Consider the following 10,277-nt stretch of genomic DNA (forward strand, 5'->3'; position numbering starts at 1 on the left):
GCTTTAAATTACAAACACTTGTGCATCCAGTTCATATTTAATCAAAACTATTTGATTGAATATATTTATTTATAACGTGTATTAAATTTATTAAATGTGAAAGAAAACAAAAAGTAATTTAATTGTGACAGGAGAGTGGACAAGGTGGCAGCAGGATCTACAGCATGGATGAATGGTGGTCATAACCCAGTGATCCCTGTAATGATTCTCTTTCTGTCTGGCTAAATCTGTCCAACTGAGCACTCGATGTCTTGTGGCTCCGAGATTTGTTTTGTAGGGGCTTTATTCCAAACTGGTGACTCTTTTCGTTTCTTTGTACAGAAGCTCTATTGTAGAATTTGAAATAAATCGTGCTGATACTTGGGATCAGTAACGTAATTGGAACTAATTTGTTTTAGGTATATTGAATTTTGTGACTATAACATGAAATCTAATGTTAACAGTTCTTAAAAACTACAAGATCGGCTTTGCTCTAAATTTGAACAGTGTAGTTTCAACACCATTATTATTTTTCTTATCAGTTAGCTTAAAATTAAGTTTTAGCATTAATGAAATTAGAATCTAATATTCTTAAACCTTTTTAAAACTTGTATATCTTAAAATTTGGTAAGGAATAATAATGTGGAAATTTTGGAGGGGAATATTAGATGTATTTTATAATAATATGAAATTTAAGCCTCTTACATGATTGGATATGGAAGATACGTCATGTGCTTTTATGCACTTATGATAGGAAACTGAGGAATGAATCATTTTGCTGCATTTAACTCTTAGGCCTTTTTGAGTGAAAGGCAATTTAATTCCTTGTTTGCTGCATTTTTGAATTTTAAATACGAAAAAAGGGCCCATGGGTTCAAATTACGCTGCTCATAATAGAAAATTCTTATACTATTATTTTTTCGATATGAAAATATATTCCAAACCACATTTCCGAGACATCTTTGGATTTATTTGTTATTTAATTTAACTATTCAAAAACCCAACTATTTTCTGTTATGGTTTTAAGTAAGAAAGCTGTCCTATTATTTAAATAAATGCTGAATTACTTTTAAATTTTATATACATTATTTCGTTTAAACATATTTATTTCCATATTTTAAGATTCTACAACCTACTCTATCATGAAATATTTTAGTTAAATGTTTATATTTAACCTGATAATAAAATTAAGCTACAAATGAGTAATGTATTTGAGTCACTTTTCTTTTCAAGTACAAAGCGATTTAAATCTTATATTTTTCTCATGCAAGTGGCAAGTTTGCGGCGAAAGGCCTTACTCCTTTACTTTAGTATTTGAATCACACTACCCTATTGTCCTGTATGATGAGTACTTATAATTGGTTGTAAGATCATTTTAATATTACCATATTAACATAGTATAATTATATATCATGTTCTACAGCCTGGAAATTATGCTATACCTTTCGATACGGGAGGATTGGTGAAAATTAAGGGAACCTTTATACACAGTCTTTAGTAGATGAATGAAACTTTGTCGCTTTAGGTACTACGTCTCTCCCTTCTACAAAGTAACAAATATCTGTTTGAATTTTATGTATTCAAGATATATACTGGGTTTATCCATTGTACTCATATACGTACCAAAATACTTTCTTGAATAGGTTTTAGTTTATATCCCAATATTTCACCCTGTGAATTCAGTAATTTGATGTTAACATATTCTAGTTTTAGTTCTCATAGATTAAAATAATAGCTTATTTTTCATTTCATATTATTTTCAATTATACTTCGAGAAACCCATATTTAGTTGGTTTGAATATGAATTTCTTTATAATTTTAGTTTTCTTCGGCCACATAATTAAATGTCTATAAACATGGCGGGTTTGAACATTATTTTATATTAAATGGCCATTACATATTTTAATCGCTTAATATAACTGTAAAATTTTTCAATTGATTTATTTTGGTTCTATATGATCATTATATATTCGGAATTACGACAGTTACAGCAATTTTAAAAAAGATGCAGCTATATTATCTTTTTTGTTTGAGGAATCCTATGAATTTTGTCTTAGAGAGTCCTACAAGCGTTTGCTAATTGACATCGTTCTTACATTTTTTATTAGTACTGCCTCGTAAAAATGCAAGATAAATGTGACACTTTTATATTACGGTAGAAGTATCGAGCACGGCCACGCATCTAATTAAAATGTAACATAAACGTCACTACAGAGTAAATAATGGTCTACAACTTTATTACTTAGACCACGTCTATCATAAAATCTGAAAAAAACGTGCTTATATTAGTGCACCAGAAGTAGCGTATTGGAAAATTTGAGACCATTTTGATTATGTTTTTGTTTTAATAATTCTTAATTTCTACGCCAAACTTCACAATGGCTTGTAGATGTGATTTAATGCGAGTGTTGAGTTCAATTCTATTTTACCTCCCGCTTAGTGCATCGTCTTAAAAGCGCCGCAGACGCCTGGAATTTGGATTGCTCATCTGTCCTAATGTATTCAGCAAGACCGAAACAGTAGAGTATCATGGCAATACTACTTAGTACTTTTAAGATTGCAGTATTCAACACGTACTCTGTGAGATGATGGTGAAAACACGCATTGAATCAACCCTTTGGAAAAGATATTCCTTTTGGAAGAAACACAGTGATATAATTATAAAAAGTAGACATTTCAACAATCAGCCAGAAAATAATTTCTTGTATCCCTCAGGAGACAAGAGTAAATTTTGTCAGCTTACTGAGAGATTGGTTTCAATGACTTTCGACTAAATCACATAGATGGCTATGCAGCGTCATAAAAATCATAATTTTCCATGCAGTAATGTTTTATGCAACGTGTATCATATGCAGGTTAAATGGAGTTCTAGATATTTTGACATATGATACTCTAGAATTTCATTTCCGTTTTCATAGCAACAGCAGTGTTCCCAAAAAGTTTTATTTTTACTTCGTCCTAGACACTAAGTCCCCAAAAGATTATGTTGGCGTAGTTCGCCAGATGTCGTGTGTCAGATATAAAAATCTCATATGCATTCAGTTTCCTTGCATATTTATTTATTGTGCTGTTTTCTAGTTGCCATCATGATTACCCATTGGACAAGTGTAAAACTGTTCGCGAATATAAGCCGAATCCCATGGGAAATCATGTTTCTCATTTATAATTTCAAGTATATACGTTGATTTGTTCTTGAAATATTGTGCTGATTTACAAACAGAGTCAGAAATAAATCTTTTCCTGCCAGTCGAGTGAAAGGTTTCACCAACCCTCAGCCAAAAAGAAACATTTTAAAATTATTGTTTAACTACTAATTATAACATTACATCACACTAATAGGGTAGACAATGTCACTTTTGATAGAAGGGTGAGATTTTTAATTCAATTTACTTGAGTTGGCTGCAGTGTAAGAAAGTTCTTGGAGGCTGAGATTTGTGAAGCCAATCATTGGGAGATGAATGGGGGCAATAAACTCTTAACCGAGCCGAAGTATTGCTGGTATTTCAGTGCTTCCTGGTTTGTGAGTCTGTAAAAATCTTATGGAATTTAGACGTTTGGATTTTATGAATCACGCATTTAAAATAATGTTTAAGTCGTTCTTATTTTTGTATCACTGTACTGAATGTTTAAATTTGTATACGATACACGACATAATTGTATAATTTTAATACTGAAAGGAGTCAAATTAGTAATTTATTTTATTTCTGTTGTTATGACAACATTTTATTTAGCTACTTGCATTGTAATAACAACTTTAGGAAAAACAATACATAACAAAAAAAAAGCTAAAATGGTTCATGAAGTACAAAACAATTTGAGTTGATATAAGATTAATACCGCTACTCGTCCTTTAATCCACCCTATTCCAGCACATGAATAGATTGAATATAATATTCGTGCCTATATTTGCTGCATTTGCTTTTGTGATCATCCTAATCCTAATCAAAACAACAAATAGGAACATGTCGATAAAAAAAATCTGCAGTCTTGTTTCACTTGAGTAGCCGGGAGGCCTTAGTTTCTCTACTAAGACTGAAATCTGTCTGCAGGATATGTTGAGAATGAAATGAGCACATACATTAGTTATAATTTGGTCTTATGGATAAATATGTATGGTAGTGAGAAAATCGTTTCATAAATAAGTTCGTGAACAAACTGAGCATAAGCATGTCTTATGTGTTAAATGTCTGCTCACATGCAGCCTAACTATAGACCGAGCTATAGACTAGACATTTTACATGGACACGTGGTGTGGCACATTCGCACCTTTTTGATTTTTGTGAACTATTTTTATGAGTATAATATATTAAACTAAAGTGTTGTGCAGTTAGGTCACAACAAATTAGTGGGTGAAACGTAAGCGACTTTAGAAGAACGTAAATCCTTTTTTGTACACAATAAAAACATAATGGCTACAAATAAAATTAGGTATATTATTGTATTTTATAAGCAAATGGGTTGTATCGTAGTTATTTTCGTTTTAACCGACTTTCTCGTATCCGACCAAGGTTCGGTCCCAAAAGTAGGTGGTATAAGGAGAGTATAATGTACTCTAGAATATGAATTTATTTTGTAACACCAATTTAAAACGATTAAATAAAATATTAAATAGTTACATTTACCAGAGAGTGGATTGAAATATTTATAAGGGCACAGGTACCAAACCTAACACACAAAAGTAAAGCCCAGGGTTAAAGGCTCCTTGAAATAATCACTAACTGTTTTGTTTGTTGATTGTTGTGATTGACGCAGTCTAGTAAAAAATACCGGGCTAAAAACACCATTCGCATATTTAATATTTTTGTCTGATGGTTTAAATATTATAATAAGAGGTAGGAGTAACCAAACCACGTGTCGCGTAAGATAATTTATTAAATGTTATTCTTTAGCTCATTTGATTAGTAATTTCATGTAGTTGTTACATGTTAAAATGTCAACTAAATGTATTCAGTTCGTTTTACATTTTTTTATTCTACAACTTTTGTGTTCACATCATGAGAAAACATTTTAGAATGTTCACTAACGTTCAGCTAAATCCTATAGGTGACATGAAGCTCGATCAAAATCGATGTTTTCCATATAAAAATTAAGCATAATTCAAAATTTCAAGTTTATACATAAATTTTGTTAAGATATCGAGCAGAAAGATATACATATAGATATGTAGACAGACATAAATAAAATTTCTCGCTCCTCGATTGAGAAATAACAAGATATACTATCTATAAAAACATAACTAAATATTGTTTAAAGAAGTAGACAATTAAAAGCCTTGTATGTTTTAGTATTTAATGGACTGTAAGAAAGAAAAGTTTTTGGAATAGGCACAGTTTAAAGTAATGAGAAGCATTATCACGATTAAAACGAGATGGTTAGCAGAAGTTGTTCACACCGTTAACAATTTAAAATTATAAAAGCGTAAAATTAATGTAAAATCTTGAGAAACGTTTAATAAGAAATAAGACTTGTCAAGCACTGTAATATTAAACATGGTCTTATTACTTTCTGTTGAAAAGTCTGCAACATGTTGCGCTCATTGGGAAAGTTGGGAAGTAATAATATGCTAAGTGAATGTTGGAATGAAAATATTAATTTAGCTGAGGACGCAATATCGTTTACATCCGGTTTTGTGTAGAACTGAGCCTCCCGGACTTTACACAGAACTTTTAATGAAATTACGTTGTGACTATAACTTTGAAATGGTTTACAATTTATCTCTGACTTTAGAATTTTAGTCTTCCTTCTTACACAATGGCTTTTAGTGTTTACTTGAATTCTCCTTAATATTTCCTTGAACGAATATTTTGTTTAAAATAGTATAAAATATGATAAAAAAGTACAGTCACAAAATAAGATCCATAATGACTGCACTTTTTCTTAGATCGAGTTAAAATTTCTCAAAATAGCAAAAGAATTATAAATATATAATTTAATTTAGTAAACTCAGTACAATTTAAATTTTTGCCCAATTCATATATAATAAAGTAAAGTTTTCGTAAATTTTTAATGATATAACTTTACGAGGTCATCATGTACATTAATAATTTTTAATTAGGGATAAATACAAAAATATATTGGCTTAGTACCAAAAATTTGAATTTTTTGGCATTGAATAAAACGTTTTGGCTCTTTAATTATAATTTATAAAGTATATAAGTTTTCTAAGTCAATACGATATTTATTTCGGAACGCTAAATAAAATGTATTTTTCGTATAAAAAAGCAAAATATTTATATTTATATGTTTTTATGTCATAAACAAGCCTAAAAACCATAAAATAAAAAGTTTTTAAACTCTATACGAAATGTCTTAGATAAGAAATATTTTTATATATTGTGTTTTTCATTTTGAGCGGGTAAATGTTGGCAGCCTGTGGCGGCCATGTTGTTTTGGTGTCAAGCTGTCAAAATCAAAATCTGTTTTATTGCAGCGAAATTGTATATAAATTGTATGGCAAACGTCAATACGGGGTTTCTAAAATTCCAGGCATTCATACACACAATACACATTCATACTTACAATTTTAAAATCACGCCTCTTTCATTCTTCGCCAATGCAGTCCACTTAGCACAGCAGAGCCAGTCTTCTAATTGGGCGGTCTCCCAGTCAAATGCCAAAAACTCAGCCGCATTATAGAATGCCTGAGACACCAAGAAGCGTTTGAGGCGAGTCTTTAACGCCTTAGGCGTTGGGGTATGTTTAATTGAATTGGGCAGTCTGTTGAGGACATGCACACCAGCTTGCGAGGGTAGGCGTTCATAAACTACCGTTCTGTGTCTCCCAGTCCGGTAGTTTGCTCTACCACGCGTCTCATACATGTGTATGTCTTGGCCTCTGGTTAAGGCACATTTACTCATACAAAACAAAGTACGGCAGAGTCAACAGCTGCAATTTCTTGAAAGCTTCCCTGCACGACTCTCTAAATTTGATTTTGGCGATTACTCTAATTGCTTTTTTTTGGAGTCTGAATGCTCTTTGAAACTGAATGTTTGCGCAAGCTCCCCAAAGGACCACTCCGTAGGCGAGAAGGGGGTAAATCAAGCCGTAATACGCCGTAATCAGTACCTGACTCGGACAGTATTTGGCTAAAGATCTCAAAACAAAAATGCCTGAGCCGGTTTTTTGCGCAAACATGGTCAATGTGCTCATTCCAAGTCAGCCCTCGATCGAGGTGGATTCCTAGGAATTTTGAAGAGCAGACCAGTGTGGAGTCATCTAACAAAATGGCCGGCTCACACTGGTTGCCCGCAGTGCGCAAGGCAAAATTCAAAACGTTGGTTTTTGAAGATTTTGTTGTTAGATTGTGGCTGTGGAAGTATTGGACACAGTTTTTGATGTCAACAAAAGCCTGTTGTTCCAAAACTTCGCTTGACGTTGCACTGAAAAAAAGAGTGGTATCATCGGCAAACTGCACCAATTTTCCATGCAGAAGCGATGGTTTTATATCGTTCACGTAAAGCAGGAAAGCACAGGACTGAGGATAGACCCTTGAGGGACTCCATATCTCAGGTGTATTGGTTTGTATGATTTATTTGATATTTGGACAACTTGGGATCTCTGACTTAGGAACTAGCTAAGCCATTTAAGAGGCACGCCTCGAATGCCGTAGGACTCAAGTTTGTCGAGCAGTGTACCGTGATCTACGCAGTCGAATGCTTTGGACAGATCTAAAAACACACTCATTGTGTGGTTTCGACATTCAATTCCCTCTACAATCATATCGACAAGACTAGCAACTGCGTCTGTTGTCGATTTGCCCTTTCTGAAACCAAATTGTTCACTTGAGAGCTGATTGTATTTGTCCAAAAAGTGAAGCATTCTTATAAAAAAATAGCTTTTCAAAAATTTTGCTTATCACTGGCAAAATTGAGACAGGTCGATAGTTAGTAATTGAAGCTGGGTCGTCTTTCTTAAAAATAGGAATAACTTTAGCAATTTTCAGAAGAGAGGGGAACACTTCTTTTTTGGAATGAATAATTTACTAATTGGGTTAAGGGTCTCAATAAATGCTTGCAGCATTTTTTTTATGAGCCATGGAGACATTATATTGAGGTCGTTTAATTTTTTGGCTGGGAGCTGCTGAATAATTCGGTGAAACGGGCGCCAACACCATTGACGATGTGGGGCTCTGTCTTTGCAAGGGGCGTACTTGAGGTTCAGATGGCCGAGGACCCCGCCCATCAGCAACGGATGCAAAAAAGGAGTGTGGACTAGTTAAAACGTTAGGTATGTTGTGACCATTTTATGGCAGACGCGGAGGCCCTTCAATGTAAACTCTTCATCGATTGGTAGCTAAATTTGAGAAGAACGGTTCGGTAAACAACCAGCCTGCACCCAGACGTCAAAGGAACAGCAGATCTATCGAGAACATCGCCGCTGTGCGTGAAAGTGTGCAGAGGAACACGAAGCAGTCAACTCCTCGCCTTGCACAAGAACTCGGCCTTTTGCAAACTTCAACTTGGAAAATTTTCCGTCTGGATTTAGGCCTGCATCCGTACAAAATCCAACTGACCCAGGAGCTTAAAGTCGACTATAGACAACGCTGTTTGTTCGCCGATTGGGCTTTGTAGAGTTTGGAATCCTAATTTCGGCCGAAAAATTATCTTCAGTGACGAAGCACATTTCTGAATGAATGGATATGTTAACAAGCGTAACTGCCGTATATTGGAAAACGCGATGCCACATGAGGTTCACCAGGTAGCGATGCATCCACAAAACTTTACCGTTTCGTGTGGATTTTGGGCTGGCGGTGTGATTGGTCCGTATTTTTTTGAATACAACGTTGGTGAGACTATCACTGTCAACGGCGAACGCTACAGAACGATGATAATTGATTCGTTTTTACCCAAATTGAATGATATAGACGTAAACGACATGTGGTTTCAGCAGGACGGCGCTACGGGCCACACAGCGAACGACACCATGAAAATTTTGCATGAACGATTTGAGGGTATGGTTATCTCTCGCAGAGGTGATGTGAATTGGCCACCAAGATCATGAGATTTGACGTCCCTAGACGTTTTATGGGGTTTTCTGAAGTCACTGGTCTATGCCAATAGGCCTCAATCAACAGACGACCTTAAGATCAACATAACCAAGGCCATCGCTCAAATTCAAGTGGATTTTTGCGGCAGAGTAATTGAAAAGTGGACCACTGGAATCCGTACCATTGTAAGAAACCACGGTGGATATTTCAACGATGTCATATTCCATACATAATGGCATACATGAGCCTTTCATATGAAAAATAAATTTCATTAATATATTATACATAGCTTGTTTTATTTCATCTCAACATCTACCCACCCAAAATGAAAAAACCCTGTAGTTATATATGATATTAACAACTTTAGGATATTTATAAAACATTTCGTGTATACTTTGAACAGTGAACATCAATTAAAATATGTTTCATTTGTATATTATTTTAAGTTAGGAATGTTTGATATTGCTTACATTTTCATTGATTGAAATTTATGAAATACGTTTAGTAACTTGTAACATAAAAATTTATTTGTAAGTAATGTTTTCTTTTTATATTTTCGCTTTGTACTTTGGTTACAATATGACACAATGTATGGATTCATTGGAACCCAAATTTATATTAACAATACGACTTTCTTACTACTTATATGGCCCACCACCAGTTCATTCTCAAGATATCCAGCGGACAGAAAATAAAATTTTTATCCACGATAGACAAAAGAAAATCCTGTCAGCCCACTTGGTTTCAATGACGCTCAGCCAAATCACATAGACGTATATGCACTATCATAGAATTTGTACTTATCCAAGAAGAAATGAAGTTTCATGCAAAAGTGAAAGATAAAAGTGACAGGTGGAATATTTTTCGACATATAATGCCCTATGATACACTCATATTTCAGGTTAGGCCACATGTATATATAACATGAAAAATATCATTTTTTTATATTTAAGTTCTTTACAAATTTATTTATTCTGCTATTCTTTCGTTGTCATTACAATTAACCCTCATAATATTGTAAAATGTTTGCTAGTGTTCAGCCAAATTCCATAGACTAATATGCAACATAAATTAAGCTTTGTGCAAAATTTTAAGTTTGTAGATAATTTTGTTTTCAACATATTGCGCTGGAAATTAATTGCAAATTGCATTTTTCCCTAAACATGAGAGATATTATTTCCTAATGTTCAGCTATGTAGCATGTATGTATCAGATTAATATTCAGTGTCTTATAGTAGCTATATTTACTCCTTAAATATTTAAATAAAACGATTTAGTTCTTTTTAATGTAATTTTATAATTAAATATGAGC

The sequence above is a fragment of the Homalodisca vitripennis genome, chromosome 7, assembly GCF_021130785.1.
Source record: "Homalodisca vitripennis isolate AUS2020 chromosome 7, UT_GWSS_2.1, whole genome shotgun sequence".
Taxonomy (NCBI): Eukaryota; Metazoa; Arthropoda; class Insecta; order Hemiptera; family Cicadellidae; genus Homalodisca; species Homalodisca vitripennis.